This window comes from Lepidochelys olivacea (assembly GCF_965140295.1).
Source record: "Lepidochelys olivacea isolate rLepOli2 genome assembly, chromosome: 8".
Classification (NCBI taxonomy): domain Eukaryota; kingdom Metazoa; phylum Chordata; order Testudines; family Cheloniidae; genus Lepidochelys; species Lepidochelys olivacea.
The window spans coordinates 73,201,901-73,219,069 of NC_140418.1; the positions used below are offsets into that span (position 1 = coordinate 73,201,901).

The 17,169-nt window shown below is 40.2% G+C and overlaps 1 long non-coding RNA gene across 2 annotated transcripts in view; it reads right to left on the bottom strand.

The window, feature by feature from the left end:
- The window catches only part of LOC311524865, a 134,869-nt gene that overhangs the window by 88,059 nt on the left and 29,641 nt on the right, over positions 1 to 17,169 (bottom strand). The window contains exons 1-3 of one of the 2 annotated variants that reach the window (XR_014712632.1): positions 7,808 to 8,016; positions 4,013 to 4,071; positions 691 to 785 (exon numbers count right to left, since the gene is read on the bottom strand). This is a non-coding gene — a long non-coding RNA (uncharacterized lncRNA). Of the gene's footprint in view, positions 1 to 690; positions 786 to 4,012; positions 4,072 to 7,807; positions 8,017 to 17,169 lie in introns of those variants that run through there. The other variant, XR_014712631.1, reaches the window with a different exon arrangement.

The following is a 17,169-nucleotide window of genomic DNA, read 5'->3' on the forward strand; positions in this document are numbered from 1 at the left end:
AAGGAGCTGAACAATTGTCTGATTTAGTAAAAGAAGAAAAAATATAGTGAAAAGAACTAGTTGGCACTATAATAGTTTTTGTCCATCCCACAGATATTGTATAGTGAAAGAAATACTCAGTACAGACAAAAAGAAGAACACACAAAAGAGAGCCGTGCACACCAAGACTTTATCAAAATCATGTTTAAAAACTGTAAAGTACAGTAAATACATTCAGATTAATATGAGCAAGGTGCTACATTTAAGAATGCAGCATTTCATTAGGAGCAAATATCCTTCTAATCTGAAAACCCAGCATGCAGGAAAAGTATGGTTTGCAGTTTTTATATTCTATAAAGCATCCTATTCTGCAATTCATAAGCCCTTCTTATTCTTCCATAGGAGAGTCCTTTCAATAACCCACCTGTGGGATGTGCAATTCCAAACCTATCTCTCCATCTGCACTATACCTTTCTAATGCACCCATCATTGTAGTATTCAGCCCTCATATACACATGAAGAACAGCAGCATTTCAGTTTCAGGTGGTCATATTCTGCACTTTTCCCTTATTTATACGACTTCTTTAGGTGATAATTATACTTAAGGTTTGTTTCTAGGAGAAACATGGGCTGGTTAATTCTTCCCATTCTCATGTGGCTGAAGAAATAGGTCTAACATTGAGCCACAAGGATAGCAATGCTTTGTCTTACCCTGTCTCTGCTGATAGGGAATTCCACAGCTGAGAGCCTCCCTGAGATCATCCTGCACAGCTCCCAAGTATCTCACCCTGAGACCAAGTGACCACCTGTATTTCAAGAGAACAAAGGACACTGGTATGAAAAAAGGGAAAAAATAAATATTTAAGAGCTAGTATCCCACAGAGCCTTATTCATAGTATAAAATTGTACGTGTGTCACTGCATCAGTGTTTACATGATTAATACCTGGAACTTCAGTTTTTATCTAATAAAATGCTTTTATCAGCTCTTGGAGACGGTTGGTGGAACTTAGGCACCCCATACGGGATGTCCTGTAAGTCAGAGGATGGGTGGGTGCTCTGGACACCATCACCCACAGTTCCCATTGAGAGCAATTGTCTTGGCTTGCAGAAGGAAGAGGTTACCCCAGAGTTTTACAGATTACAGTCAGGATCCTGAGGCAGTGCTGGAACAGGACAGTCATCATAGTAGTGCACAGCAATGACATCATGTGAGCTTGGAACTGGATACAGTCAGTGTAGTACTGCACAGAGCAATGATTACATCCAGTTCCAAGACACATGACGTCAGTGTAGCACAGCATGGAACAAGGTCATCATGTTAGCTTAGAACTGGAAATACAGTCAGCACACAACAGCATGGAACAATGATGTAAAGCATATTTGGATTTGGATATGGTCAGCATAGAACAGTATGGAGCAATAACATAACGTGTGCTTGGAACTGGGTAGTCAGAGAAGTACAGAACAGAGTAATGACAAAATATGTGGATGAATTGAATCAATCAGCGTGGAACAGCATGGAGCAGTAACATAATATGTGCTGGGAATTGGATACAGTCAGCAAGGAACAGCATGGAGCAATGAAGTAATGTGTACTTGGAATTGGATACGGTCAGCACAGAATAGCATGGAGCATTTCTGTAGTATGTGCTTGGAATTGGGTACAGTCAGCATAGAATGACACAGAGCACTGATGTAATGTGTGCTTGGAATTGGATACAGTTAGCGTAGAACAGCACAGAGCATTGCTGTAATGGATACTTGGATTTGAACAAGGTCAGCATAGAATAGCATGGAGGAATGCTATAGCTTGTGCTTGGCACTGGATACAGTCAGCATAATACAGCACAGAGCAATGACACAGTCTGTGCTTGGAATTAGATACAACCAGTGTAGTGAAGCATGGAGCCAGGCCAAAGTGTGTGCTTGGAAATGGATAGAGTCAGTGTAATACAGCATGAAACCATGACATAATGTGTGTTTGTTGCAATATCCTTCTTCCCTCAAAAACAGATTGCTGACATTTGAACCAACTGAAATAACTGTGTAGCATCTACAGTCAATTGTGAGTAGCACACATTGCAGCAAACTAGCTGCAAAGCCATGGAGGTGATAAAGATGTGGATTATTGAAGTTGGGTTCACATCTGAAAGGAAATGCCATAGTCGTTATACTTTACTGGTAAGCAAACACTGAGAAAGGCATTCTCTGGACAATGCTATTTGGGTACCTAAGAGCAGCTGATAGTCCAGAAGGGCCCCAAGAGTTGATAGCAGCTTGGTAGTCACAAAGACTGATGCCTGAAATAAAGGGTGACGTCATAACTCCAGCCAGCTTTGTAAAGTGTTGCCTCCTTCCTACCAGCAGGCCTTCTACCTTGCTCAGGTGATTCACCGGGTGGTTCAACATTCTGATATCCATGATTCCAAACCGCATTAATTTCTTCCTATTTGACTCCCTTTCCTTTGGCCCACCCCTCTCAATAATTTTACTCTTGACTTGTGTACAGTAAATTGCAGAGATGCCTTCCATCTGTAGCACTCTGCAATATATATTTAACTGCTGGGTAAAAGTAACACAAGCTACATCTAACAGAAAACTTCCCTGCCTTATAAATCAAAGAGCACCTTGTGTCAGCGTGTTACATGCCCAGACTTAAATGTGAATGTTGTCATCTGCTGTGAAAATTATTTGTACAGCTTGGCTTAACATTTGCCTAAGTCACAATTAAAATATGAAAAATATCATTATACATCTTAAACCTAATTTGAACATTTTTAAAAACACATGCTAGATGGAGGCAATAGCTTGCCAGAAACACATGATGCTCTAGGAGTTACCATACATCCCCTCTGTCTGAGCAGCAGCGTTTATCCCCTGCAGCTCATTGCCTGAAATGGGACAAATGTTGGAAAATCTCAACTCACAGCATCAAGGAACTACAATATAAGGCAATGTTTGTTTTGAAAATAAGATTACAACATATACAGTGATTCATAAATATTTGCATTTTATAATTGTTTCTACAAATGAATTGGCAAGTCAAATCATACAGGAACTCCCCCCCTCCCATCCCCATGCCGTACAAAGAGGATGAGCAGCAGAATTTTAACTAGTTTCATTCTCAGTATCTGTGAGCTCTGGTCACTTCTCTAATACACTGTACTGCTAAAATTAGATTCTCTTTCAGAGCTCTCTCTTCTGGATTTTATTATCCACCCCCACCCCCCCTTTTTTTTTTTTTTGGTAGATCTTCTCCTTTGGTGATGTATGTGTTAGTTGAAAGTCATCCTTCTCCAAACTAGGGACTGTGTGTAGTATGAGCAGGAGTAGATGAATGGTGCATTTAAATAAGTAGAAGATGTTTTATTAAGATCATAGCAATTCCTTCATTGAATCACATAAGAGAGTTCAAATTTGATGTTATTTTGCCAGAAAGAGGTGAACATGCTGCCACCTTTGTTTTGCCAACAAAAAAACCCCAACTGAATTCCTGGGGGAAAAGGGGACTTTCCTTATTAGCACGTATCAACAATGATGCTTAACAAAATCACTGGCTGTTTCTACTCTGAACTAGGAATAAAAGTAATACTAAATCCATGGCTCTAGAGTGGCATGCAACTTTCCAAGGACCTGCGTGTGCCTGTTCTAGAGTCCATAGGTCTGAAATGAACACAGGCGCCCTCCATATGCTGCCTGACAGACACAGCTATGGGGAAGTGCTGAGCAAATACTGTGGAGACACTGGGAGCCCTCTCCATCCCTCTGAGCAGCCAATTGGGTGTATTGGGCAGGAGAGAAATAGATGAGACACACTTTTCCACTGCCTCCCAGCATTCAGGATTGGAAGGGAAGAAGCTTCCAAAATGTCAAAATGGAGGTCAAGTCACAAAACTATTGTGACACAACAGCCTGGCAGTCACATTTTCAACGTGACATGGCATCAGGATATGATAACATTATGTGAACATTACAGCACAAACAGTGAGTTTAGTGCCAGAGGACATCAGACACCACAATGTTGTGACTTACTGCAACATCACCAGTGATGAAACCATTCTCCAGGTTTTCGAGGTTGAGTGCCGCTGCTCCTGAGAAATGAGAAAAGGGCATGCTCTGGATCGCATAATTAGGATAATCACCTTCAGGGTTCCCCTCTTCCTCACGTAACCTTCCCACTCTCCTCCCTGACTTACACACACACACACACACTCTCACTCTCTCTCTCTCTCTCTCGAATTTGGTCATTAATATTTTCCTTTTCTCTGTTGAACTGGAATCTCTAAGGAGAATTCAGATAAAAGAGACCAATGAGGAACATGCTCCTGTACTCCCAGCCTCACTGTTGATGAGTGGGAGTTGCTTTGTCATAACCTCCATAGCATTCATTCTGTTTGTTGAATAAAACATGTGGAGGGAAACTGAAGTCAAGCATGCTTGAGTTTGAAGGAAAACAAACACATACTTAAGACCACACTTAAGAAACTGTCCACTTTTATTTATAGAAAAGCAGGACTTCTATTATGCCTGAAACCTTGACCAAAGACACACACTGAAACCAGGGACACTTTTAACTTATTTAATTAAACCAAAATTTCAAATAAAGTTGGTTCAAACAATACATGCACAGCAACTGACTTGTCTAGGTCAGTTCTCTCCTAGTAGATGCATACTCTGCTGCATTTTGGACATATTCTCTTTCCTTTTCTCACCTGGCATACCTGGCAAGTTCCCTGAGATGCTTTACAAATTTTAGTAAGAATACCTATTTCAGATCATTTGAATGAGGTTGCTGCTTAGCAACATTTTTTTGTTGTTGTTGTTCAAATTACATTTTAAAAATCCAGGGTGTTCTGGATGTGAATAGAGGCAGAACTGAGCTCTTAAAGTTTTGCTAATGCTATCAAAGTTTCCCTAACAAAAGAGGTTGAGAAGTAAGATTTTCAAGTTTTTGCCAAATAATACCTCACAAGAAGCTCATTTTTTATGGGAGCCCAAGTTCTGTGCAATTTTGGTTCCTATATTCTTCTGACTCTTCACAGAAAAATAAATGATAGCCTGTTTGTTAATAATAATATGATGCTATCACTTCTTGCATACAGCCCATCCTACACTTCAATGATCTCCATTGCTACCCAGCTTTCTCACATCTCTCCTTCCCCTTCCCACATATTTCTGTTCATGTGGGAAGGTTTAATGCTTCCTTTCCCCCTTTTGATTTCTTATATCATCAAAAAGAAAATACAAGCACAAGCTGATCCAAAGATCATTAAGCCAATAAAAGACTTTCCTTTGATTTCAATGGGCTTTGGATCAGCCCCTAAGAAAGGAGTTGGGCAATTTGCACATCTCCTTACAGACACTGCTGATAAAATTATGAAGCAGCTTCTGCAAAGAGGCTCATTAATTTAAAAGGGTGGTTGATCCCTAAAGGGAAGACCTGCTTCAACTGGAAGGTTGTGATGTCACAATGGGATTTCATTAATGCCCTGGATAGGAAAGAAACTAAAATAAAACGTAAATAACTAGCTAATTATGCATACACTACAAAATGGAGTGCCTCCAAAGTAATTAGAATGTCCATACAGGGCAGTCAGCACTGTAAGCTAAGCACAGAGGGTTAATGCTTGCAGGCTACAACAACTGAGTGATCACTGAGAGTTTCTAGGTTGTGATGTGCCAAAAGAGATGGCTGTTCTTAAGTGCGCTGCCCATCAATAAATCTGAATGAATAAAATTACAGAGGATTGGAGCATCCCTCAGCCAAGCCATTCCAGTGCTGCTTGCTCTGGCTGAGCTCCATTAGAGGGAAAGCTGAGGTTGTATTTTAAACTCAGCAGGTAGGATTACTGTTGGCAACAGCATGTATTTGAGGAAGTGACTGAATGGTCATGTCATAAATGGTGGAAAACAGGGTGGGGGCTATGAAAGAGGATGAATTTAATGATAGTTCAAGAGCTGAGAGGTTTCCTCTTTCTCTTCACCAATTAAAATTCTCTAGTATTTTAATGTCATCATTCTGCCTGTAAAACTATGAGACTCGATGTAAACACTTCATTATTTTCTAGAATTCCTTGTTTGACCTTTATTATCTTTGGCACAAAGAGCTGTCTTTTTGAAATTATTTTCATTCCAAGGAGTTTCAGCTTTGCTTACAGAGGTAGGAGGCTTTCTCTGTGGAGCAGTGTTTCCCAAACTTGGGACGCCGCTTGTTCAGGGAAAGCCCCTGGTGAGCCGAGCCAGTTTGTTTACCTGCTGCTTCTGCAGGTTCAGCCGATCGCGGCTCCCACTGGCCACGCTTCGCCGCTCCGGTATATCGCTCGGCCTGCACCGCTTCCCACAGCCCCCATTGGCCTGCAGAGGCGAACCGCGGCCAGTGGGAGCTGCGATCGGCCGAACCTGCGGACACGGCAGGTAAACAAACCGCCCGGCCCACCAGGGGCTTTCCCTAAACAAGCGGCGTCCCCAGTTTGGGAAACACTGCTGTGGAGAATAAAACTACACAGATTGGGACTTATTCAGCTCTCGGCTGCACTCATAAAACTCCAGTGGAGCCAACAAAGCTGTATGGGCATCTGAGAGCAGAGTTTGTCATACTCTGTGTAATCTCTCAATTTTCTTTACAGCATTTTCAAAATCTGTCACTTCCTTCACAGCTCTACTGCCAAGACATTACCTCTGTACTCCTACAATTTTGCATCTTGACTACTCTAGTTGTCTCCTGTTTGGCAAACCCATCTCCTATCTTCCCAACTCCAGTTAATCTTCCTCTTGCCTGTAGCTCTATCCAAAGCTCCTCAGCTCATAAATTTACGGTACTTGTTTCTCTTCTGCATGAAGTCAGTGCCTCTCATTTCTCACCTTTTGTCTGTCTTGTCTATACAGACTGGGGCAGAGACTGTGTCTTACTATGCGTCTGCACAACACCTAGATTAACTCAGCCCTGATCTTAGTTGGCGCCTCTACGTGCTCCTATTACACAAATAATAAATTATAAACATTCCTTCTCACATTCCAAGTCCTTCATAACCTACCTTGTTTTCATCCATGCCCTGATCTCCTACTATATACCTCCCACTTCCGTTGGTCCACATAAGCTTCCCTTCTTACTGTTTCCTTTGTCCACTCTCCATTTCTCTACCCAATATATATCTGGAAGACCTCTCCAGCTAATGAAGGCCAAGCTCCCCCTTTCTTTTCTTTTAAAATTCGCTAAAGCCAAACTTTTTCCATGAAGCGTTCCAGTTAAGGTTATATCCACCATATGCCATCCAATGTTTGTACAATTCCTTAAACACCATAGCCTTCTCACTGTTCAATTCATGTTGTATCTGTGCTCAGAGTTTGTTTCACATTTTACCCAACTCATACCTTAGACTGAAAACATCTTGTGTCAATGTATTTTTTTTATGTGTTCAGTCCACTTCTCCCATCAAATAGCACTATTGTTTATACATTTTACTCCTGGGGGCATTGTGCCCCCAAAAATTATAAATTCTGCACACAGTATTTTAAAATTCTGCAACATTTATTTGTCAAAATAATGCTACATAATCATGCCAATTTCAATTATTTTGTTAATTTATTTCAAAATACCTGGCAGCAAGTATGTCTGTAACAATACAGACACACTCAAAAATTCCCCTGGGAGTAGAGAGTTAAAGAAACCCCCATGCGACCAAGTTCCAGTTTCTCTGCCCCATCTCTCACCCCCACCCCCAGAGCCCAGCCAGGGGCCAGACACCCACAACCTTCCCCCACCCCAACCCCACCTGCGGGGGCCCCCCCAGCCAATACACCCAAACACCCTCGTCCCCAGATACCCACATCCTCTCCCCCCAGAGTCCAAGGATCCAGAGGAGAAACAGCAGGACGCTTGGTTCCAGGCTTGCACAAAGTTTCCTGTGCACCACCATCTCCTTCCCTCAGGGCACACTGGGAACTGCAGCTGCCAGGAGCCCTCTAGCTCCCTCTCCTTCCTCCCAGCAGTGTCTTCTGTGTGCGAGTTGGGCTCTGCCGAGTCCAGTGGCCCCTAGTGGCGGCTAGCAGCACTGCAGCCCATTTCTGTGGGGGGAAAGGAAATTCTGCATGTACAACTTTAATGTCTGCAAAATTCTGCATTGCTCATTGGTGCAGAATTCCCCCAGGAGTAACATTTGCAGAAGTGCAAATGACATCCAATACTCATGATATATATGTAGAGTTCTTGCACGGAAATGGCATCAAATAAGAATTTGTTTGGCATTGAGGTACCGTGGTGTTAGGAAAATTAGAGATATATAGATTATAAAAGTGGTAATAAAAGAATTAATATCACACGTAATTCAGAATCACGAACCCCTGAAAAGTCCATATGAGATAAATTATAAGCAGCTTTCAGTGTATTCTACCTATATTTCCCAAACCATGCCTTAGATGTGTGTTTATAAAGAAATTGCTATGGTACTTTTTTTCTCCCCCTAACTGTGCTACTAAGTAAGCTAAAATATTAAAGTAGCGTCAAATACACTTTATGAAATAAAGAGGTATGAACAGTAGATTGAGGGAACAAGTTCCAATTTTGGTAACAAGACTGGAAGGTTATTTTGGGCTTGACTACATTCTTGTATCATCTTTAAAAGCTTGGTGATTATTTGCTTTTGTTTTCAGAAATACAGATACAATAATTTTGTTTTACAAACAAGAGGAAACATGTATAAGAACAAAAGGGGGCAAAGAAAACAGATATTGATGAAAAACACATGCAAACCCTGCAGAAGGGCACAAATTCATGTAACATATGGAGGAGCCAGGAGGAGAGGTTTCTTAACATGAAGCTCTGAATCTCACAAGTAACGTATGTTCCATACTATGTGGCAGTTGCTATGGTAACAGCCTTTATTTTCTGAAGCAGAATACACAGATGTGTACAACCCACGAACTTGCTGGTTGTAAATTATTGCTTTCTCAGGGGTTCAATAACTTATGAAGCCTCCTTTCTGGAAATTGTTTGAAGTTTTCTTGTTATTAAATAAGCCCTTTTTGGGATACTGAAATTCCACCTGTGGCAAGAAATCATGGAGATCTGAAAGGTCTACATAGAGGCAATAGGGAATGAGTGGTCAAGAAATGAGGAATGCCGGTAGTAAAAGCACATTGTACACTATTGAGTTCAGAGAGTTCATGTAACTCCCACTGAAATAAGGAGAAACCATTTGAATGAATTATGCAGAAAAACAGTGCTATGAAAATAAAATTTAAGCCAGTCATGTTATGTATATAATTGACTGATTTGTTCTTGCAGTGTCTGACAGCATTTCCATTATAAACCCACATATCCAGGGAATTATTAATAGCATGTAATTTTTTTAAAAAATCAGTGTAAAACTTAGTAGAGTGAAAATTTGCTCTAAGCTGAAACTAAGTGCAGAGTTCAGAGCAAGAAAAAAGTGTACTTATTTTTAGCAATAATGTTCAAATAAAAATAATTGTTCCTTTTTTAAGCTGTAGGAGTGAAAAACAAATAGTTTCACATTTCACATGAATGCTCTGCACACTCCTAGAATTTTTAAAAAAGAATTAAAACTCATTCCTGCATAGAATTACTTTATTATAGAAATTTGAAAGTGCATTTCATATAAATTATTTTATTGTATCAAATGTTTTCCATGAAACAAACCCAGAATTGTTAAGCCAGAAATCATTCCATTCTCCTCCTCTAGTCAAGGGGCGTGAACGATGGATTTTTGAAGAAATCATGCCTCCAAAGTTAAATTTCTTCTGAAAAGTGTTTGCAGTATGAGCACAGCAACCAAACTTACAACTCAACATCTTCTGCCATTCCCCATTTTTAGAAAGTAGCAAAAAAGCCTTCCCTGCATTTCAGGCTGCAACATTGTATTGTAGGTAGGATAGCAAGACACCTCTGATTCAGAGAGTACAGTAACCGAAACTGGCTTCCTGGATAATGATACCATTTGAAAGTGTTTTACACCTAAATCACATAAAAGGTTTACAATTAAATTGTATAAATACTCAAAATAACCTTGTAGTAAAGAAGGTGAGGAATGCCAGGAGGAATAAACACACAGCAAGAAATCATGTTCGGACAAAAAGAGAGAGTGATAATGGTATTTTTCTAATAGACTTAGGTGGTTTGTTGAAAGTTTTACATTCCTTGGTGATATTGTTAAATTATAATTATGCTTTATCTACTCAAGTCATTATGAGGGAGATTTAAGTTATCACTTGCTGATGGCTTGAGCTAATACTAGGAATACACTGGAAAAAAGAAGAGTTCTTCACTGCTTGCTGTATTCTGAAAGTATAACTTAAATTACATTTAAGTCATCAGGTAATTATGAACTTTCTTCTCCCTTATATTTATATGGAATATTTATTGAATTGCACAGTACGCTTTTACAATAAAGTGCCTTTTACGCTGATTTCTTTCTTCATCCAAAATAAAACTGACAGTTATCCTTTTATAAGCTATTCTGAGAACATTTTCTCTTCTTTGAAACTGATTGATGCACTACTTTAAATGTTCCTGCAAATATCTTTTCAATTCAAGTTTCTGCATAATGTAATAAGAAGATAAAAGAATTCTATACTTCAACAAGAGACATTACAAAGCAACTAGAGACATTATCAAGGGCATTAACATGCTCCTAATAGCAATAAAACCTTTTAACTGTCTGATGTAGAACATGCTCCCACCAAAGCACCACATATTATGGTAATTGGCTCCAATTTCTGACTCTTTCATTGTAAAGTTACAAAGAGTTAGGTAGAAGTGAAAAGTGAACCAGGAATCCACAGTTTGGTAGCTTACCCTTTTTAAATTATTTTTATTATGTTTTCTTTATAGTATACAAAATCAGCTTCAGCCCCAGTTGCTGCAGCATTTTATATCCTGCTGTAACATTGCTGCATGCCATCCCATTTTGATTTCTAAATATTTAAATATATACGTTTTAAATTACTCCAATTTCTACCATTAAAACATAATAATAATTCAAACTATGTCAAGTTTCAGGGGAATAAAGGAGGCTTATTGGATATGCTAGAGTCATATGTCAGTCACTTTATATGTTCACTGAAGATGACATTGTCAGCTTAGAGACTCAAATATGATATAACTTTTGGGCTCCTATTTATCATACAAAATGTCTCAATGGGATTTTTTGTGACCCTCCTCAAAAATATGCTAAAGCTGATTCACAGTTCTGTAAAAGTTAAATATTTTTACCTCTTATATAGTCAGCAGGAGAGTGGAGAATTGACTTCAGTCTCCTTAGTGATTAACCTGCAGTTTAAGGCTGTGGGTCCAGATGACATGGCTTTCTCACAATAAGGTTGTTCAGAAGCTGGCAACCTGCCTGCACGAGAAGGGCAAATCTATCAGTACATAGAATCATACTTTGAAGCAGGAGCTGTCATTTCCTGTCCCTAAAACACCCCTGATTTAATGTACAAGATGTCAAAAAACAAAGAACAACAAACAAAACCCTAAAGAGAGAGAACTGTTTAAGTTCTGAAGCATTACTACCCCAAATCTTGGAAATCGTAGTCTGACAGATTTTGTGCACTGTCTGTGTCAAAGTGATTGCTTTTTAAAGTGATTTCTTGGTGCTTATGTCTCAGTGCAAGACAGAAGAAACACACCATCAAGACAAGACGACTGTACAATACAAACTTCTTTTTCACAATATAGATTTTATATTTTGTTACTGAAATTCCCAGCTGGCCACATGAAAGGTGTTGACTTAGAAAGCCCTTAGAAAGCCCATTAAAAAAATCCAAACAGCATGGAATTTCTAACCATACTAAAAAGAAGCAGTTTCATATATTTTCTGGAATGTTTAAATGACACACAATCTTTTCACTACAGAGTATTACTGTAAATTAAAATAATCCTTTATTATTGCCATTTTCAAAACCTGCTTTAATGAAACACTCAAGTGTTTCTTAAGATTTTTAACAGAATACGTAGCTAACAGATAGCTAGATATAACCATTAACCTACAAGCACAGTCTAGCGGTTAAATAACCTCCAGAAAGCCACCCAAAAACTAAAACCATGACAAACAAAATAGCTTTTCTTTCCAAAATCGTTAAAGGGCTGAGCTCTGATCCTTGCAACTATTAGGTATATGTAAAGAAAAAGCTATGGGAACAATATTAGCCAAGATATTTGCTTTCATTGTAAACTTCTTCTATATTATATCACAGAAATACCATAACTAACTATGGCTTTCACTTACAATACAAAAAAAGGAAACAACATTTTCATTTGCTACCCGAACATTTTCCTTATTAATTCCAATGAAATCTGTACAATGTTGTGCCTTGTTTGCTAAATTAGTCTTATTCTGATCAGCCATATCTCTCAGCGTTTTTGTTTTGTTTTCATTCCTCATTAACTATTAATAGTGGGAGATACTGAAAGTAAAAATTAAATTACTTAATGCCCCATTACCTTATAAATTACCACAGCCTACTATTTCTGTCTCTTCAACTAAGAATCAACCTTTTTGAATGGTGGCATTTTTAAGAATTTCACTGTGAAAGCAGGAACTTTTAAAACTGTGTCTTTTACATGCAAGAGGCAGAAAGGGCACAGGAACCTTCTCAGAACAAAGGAGAGGAAAGAAAGATCAGGCAGCATAATGCTTTCTTTAATATATGTTCAAGATAAAAATCACATTGATGTTGCTTAAAAGAAAGAGAGACATATTATTTCTCCCCTGTAAACACGTTAATGTTTAGATTATTGATAAGACAGAATGACAGCTAAGCCTTTCCAACAAACTGCCTGTTCTAGAATGCAAGTTTAAATCATATTAATATATTAGAGGGGAAAAAATCATCCTGGGAGGCACTTGGAAATTAATTAAAACCCTGCATTCATTTGTTTGTGAAAGAAGATAAATGTCACACATGGGAAAATAACCCTGACATCCCCCACATAGTTTGAAAAGCCAAAATTAGACACTGCCAGCGATGTCTTTGTATTGCGTTCCTTGGGGTATGATATACAGATATATAGAATATGAAGATTTCTGATAGAAGTATTTATTACTAACACTTCCGAAACATTCCATGTACAGCATCAGAAAGACTGGTACTGTCAGATTTTTCTTCTAGATGTTTTTTTTAACATCAGTTTCTTTAGAAGTTCAACAGCAACCCCTAGTGGAAAAAGATAGCACTGTAAAACCACGCTGTATACTGTTGCTTGCGAGACCAAAAACAACTGTGAAAGCAGCACACTGAAACTGCATTAAAAAAGGCAAATTATGCTAGCGTATACATGCAGTCCCACAGAAGTGCTGTTACTGGCATGTCAGTAATAAGAATGTGACCTCCAGAACGTACAAATGGAGGCTTCTGTCATAGTAATCGTTCTAAATTTCAGTGGCTGTCACTTTGAAAAAATATATAACCAACAATAAACATCTGTCTGGAATGTCACATTCATTTTATGCATGAAGACCAATAATTACCTACTAAATAATACAGGAGGACGTACTTTTGAATAATGCTCACCACAGCTCAAGTCAAAGCAAGAGATGGCACAAGCATAAGCCTATTATGAGCTTTTGTTTAGCACCTTTTATGATGGATTCTGCTTTGCATCTTTACAAATGAGAAATATAAAACAACTGTAATATATGCCAAAAAAGAAGTTGTTTGGGTCACTCTGCAGAATGGCACAGGTTTTAGTGAGAATGCATGGGAAGGCCTTGGAAGCCATATGGCTTGAAGAAAATATAGTCCCTTTGTTACTGATATTGCTACTACACAGTATAATTTGCGTGCCCTCTGGAAAAAGTCTTGCTAACCCAGGAAATGAGATTGCCCCCTGGAATTCAACATTATAGACCGGTACAGTGGGGATATCACATACTGTACTTCAATGGACCAATGTATGGTTTATGCCGATATGAAATCCCCATGAATTAAACCCACTTTACAAGAGAAAGAGAATTCACTTCAGCATTTAGTTGCCCTGCTTAAAGTCCAGAAAAGATTATTTCTTCTCTCTACAGTCCCACCCGATTTTCAACTTCTGGCACCGATGGTGTATTGAGAGAAAGCTAAACAGGAAATGTTCAAAACAGCTTCTCTTTTATCCAGATAAAGTCCTCTCATTAGCAACCCTATTCTTCAACATGAGGACTTTAATGGGCCAGACTGGAGCTTATGAATTCGGAACAGAGTGACCAGCTGTCCGGTTTTCGACCAGAACACCCAGTTGAAAAGGGATCCTGACAGCTCCGGCCAGCACCGCTGACCGGGCCGTCGACTGTCCGGTTGGCAGCCCCGCACAGCAGGGTTGGCAGGCTCCCTGCTAGCCTCCGCACCACACGGTTCCCAGGAAGCAGCCAGCATGTCCCCCCTCCAGCTCCTACACATAGGGGCAGACAGGGGGCTCCACACACTGCCTCTGCCCCAAGCACCACCCCTGCTCCCATTGGCTGGGAACCATGGCTAATGGGAGCTGCAGGGGTGGTAGCTGTGCACCGGGCAACACACAGAGCTGCCTAACCATGCTGCCGCATAGGAGCCGGAGGGGAGACATGCCGCTGTTTCCGGGAGCTGCTTGAGGTAAGCACTGCCCGGAGCACCCTCCTGCACCCCAAACCCCTCATCCCCACCCCCAGCTGAAGCCCTCATCCCCTCTCACATCCCGACTCAACCTGGTGCCCCCTCCCACACTCTGAACTCCTCATTTCTGGTCCACCCTGGAGCCCGCACCCCCAGCCGGAGACTTCATCCCCTCCCGAACCCCAGTCCCCTAAGCCAGCCCAGTGAAAATGAGTGAGTGAGTGAGGGTGGGGATAATAAGCAACAGAAGGAGGGGGGATGGACTGAGCGGGGGTAGGGTGACCAGATGTCCTGATTTTATAGGGACAGTCCCAATATTCGGGGCTTTTTCTTATATGGGCGCCTATTACCTCCCCACCCCGGTCCCGATTTTTTCACACTTGCTATCCGGTCACCCTAAGCGAGGGCAGGACCTCAGAGAAGGGGTGTGGCATGGGCGGGGCCTCGGAGGAGGGACGGGGCAAGGGTGTTCAGTTTTGTGCGAGTAGAAAGTTGACAACCCTAATTCGGAATAATATTGAAAATCTAATGGTGGAAACTGAAACAATGCAACTAGTTTTTTACAAACAAGTGCATTTGACCTTTGGGGCCCAATCCTGTAGTCCTTATTAAATTTAAGTTTCTTCTGAATAGGAACCACAGGGCAAGAGCGCAAATATCAAGAACAAAGTGATCTCCTGGGTCACAGGCACCTGTTTTTTCAGTCAGCTATTCTTACAATGGGGTGTCCTTTGCAGAGACAGTTCTGTACTACTCCACATCCGAACAGCTATTGGAATGCACTTCTGTACTATCATCCAGCCAGGTGAGCAGTAGATGCAAATACCCAGTGGCTTGGGCTTAACTGTGTTTGTAAAGAAGATTGTTTAACTTTCCATGTCTGGGCTGGGCCTTCCTTTGCGTGCAAGGTAACATTAGGGTAATGAGACTAAGTTCAAGTTACAAAACCAGTTTGACTATTACTCAGAAAGATCAGGGAGAACAGACACTCAATTTAAAAAGAATAAAGAGCTACTTTTTAAGAGTGGAGCATTAGTTGATTAAAAACTGCTAGTTAACTGACATCAACAGGTACATGTAAGTTTATGGGGGACACTGCGCCCCTCAAACGCCTGGATCAGTCAGGTTCCTGGCCATAGATTCTCTGCCTTACTCTCTTCTTTTACACCCCTATAATGTCCATGTACTATCGCCTGGATGTTCAGGAATAAGGAAGTAAACCATGTAATGTCCAACACAGGGTGGCCCAAACAACTGTATGGAGACAGGTGAGCACCTCATGTGGACTCCAGGCCACGTCCAGTTAGCTCAGGAGATCAGACTAAATTATCAGAATAATCCCTCCAGCCTTAAAAACTATTAATTATCTTCTTAGAAAAAAGAATAAAGTGACCACAGCAAGGTATCATCTCTCCTAACCTGCCCTCCTTCCCTGTATCATAGGCAGGGAAGCATGGGCTAGAAAGTAGCTAGTAACTCCAACAAGATGGCTGAATCTGTTTTGCACACAAAGAGAAAAACCTGAGCCCTCCTGTGGAGCTTAGGGGACAATGGCATCAAAATTACACAAACATGTTCCTATCTTTGCTTAATGGTTTTTTTCTTGTTGTAGAAAAGTAGGCCAAGCACTATTCCAACCTGTTATTGGAAATCTGCTATTTAGAGCAGTTATAAAGTATTTAAAATGTGTCCCTGCTCAGGAGATAGAATTCTCAAATGCATTTTGGCAAAACAACAAAACTATACCAAAGAGACTTGCCTCTGTGAAATCCAAAATCTGCAATTACAAATACATTACAAGGATAGTTCCAAAACATCACCACTGGAAAAGCAAGAGTCTGATAGGGACATTCCAAATAATACCGTCTAAAGCAGATCATGATATTATTTGGGGAAATAGATGGATGAAATAAATGTAGGTTACTGAATATAATCTAAGGAAACTGCACTATATAAACTGTGTTCCAGGATTTTTGGAATTTTAAACTGCTGTCAGTTTGTCTACAATAAACACGAAGTGTAAAGTTTTTAAAAGTCAACATCAGAGTTCCATCAGTGATGCTCTGAAGACAACTTTAGTTCTCTACGTTCGTTTTTTCCCCGTTCTTTACTCTCCCTCCATTTTAAAACCTCTTTCTCTGGTACAGACACAATGGAGCTCCCAGCAGGAGACACCAAGGTTCAAAAATCTCTGTTTCAATGACTCAAGTATCAGAGGGGTAGCCGTGTTAATCTGTATCCACAAAAACAACGAGGAGTCCAGTGGCACCTTAAAGACTAACAAATTTATGTGGGCATAAGCTTTCATTGGTAAAAAAACAACTTTTTCAGATGCATGGAGTGAAAATTACAGAAAATTTCAATGACTGTGACAGAATGCCTAAGGCCCCATAATCATCTGTCTTATGGAAAAAGCAGCATTTCCCCAGGGGAAGAAGTAGGGAAAATCAAGGACACCACAGGAAGGCCCTAGACATGGTCTGTACAGACATAAAGGAGCCTGTGATATCAATTTTCAATACTGCCTTGTGCTTTTGGAGCTCTATCAGGATTTGGAGCTCTATCAGGCAAGGTCTCTGTTTGGAACACCCTACCTG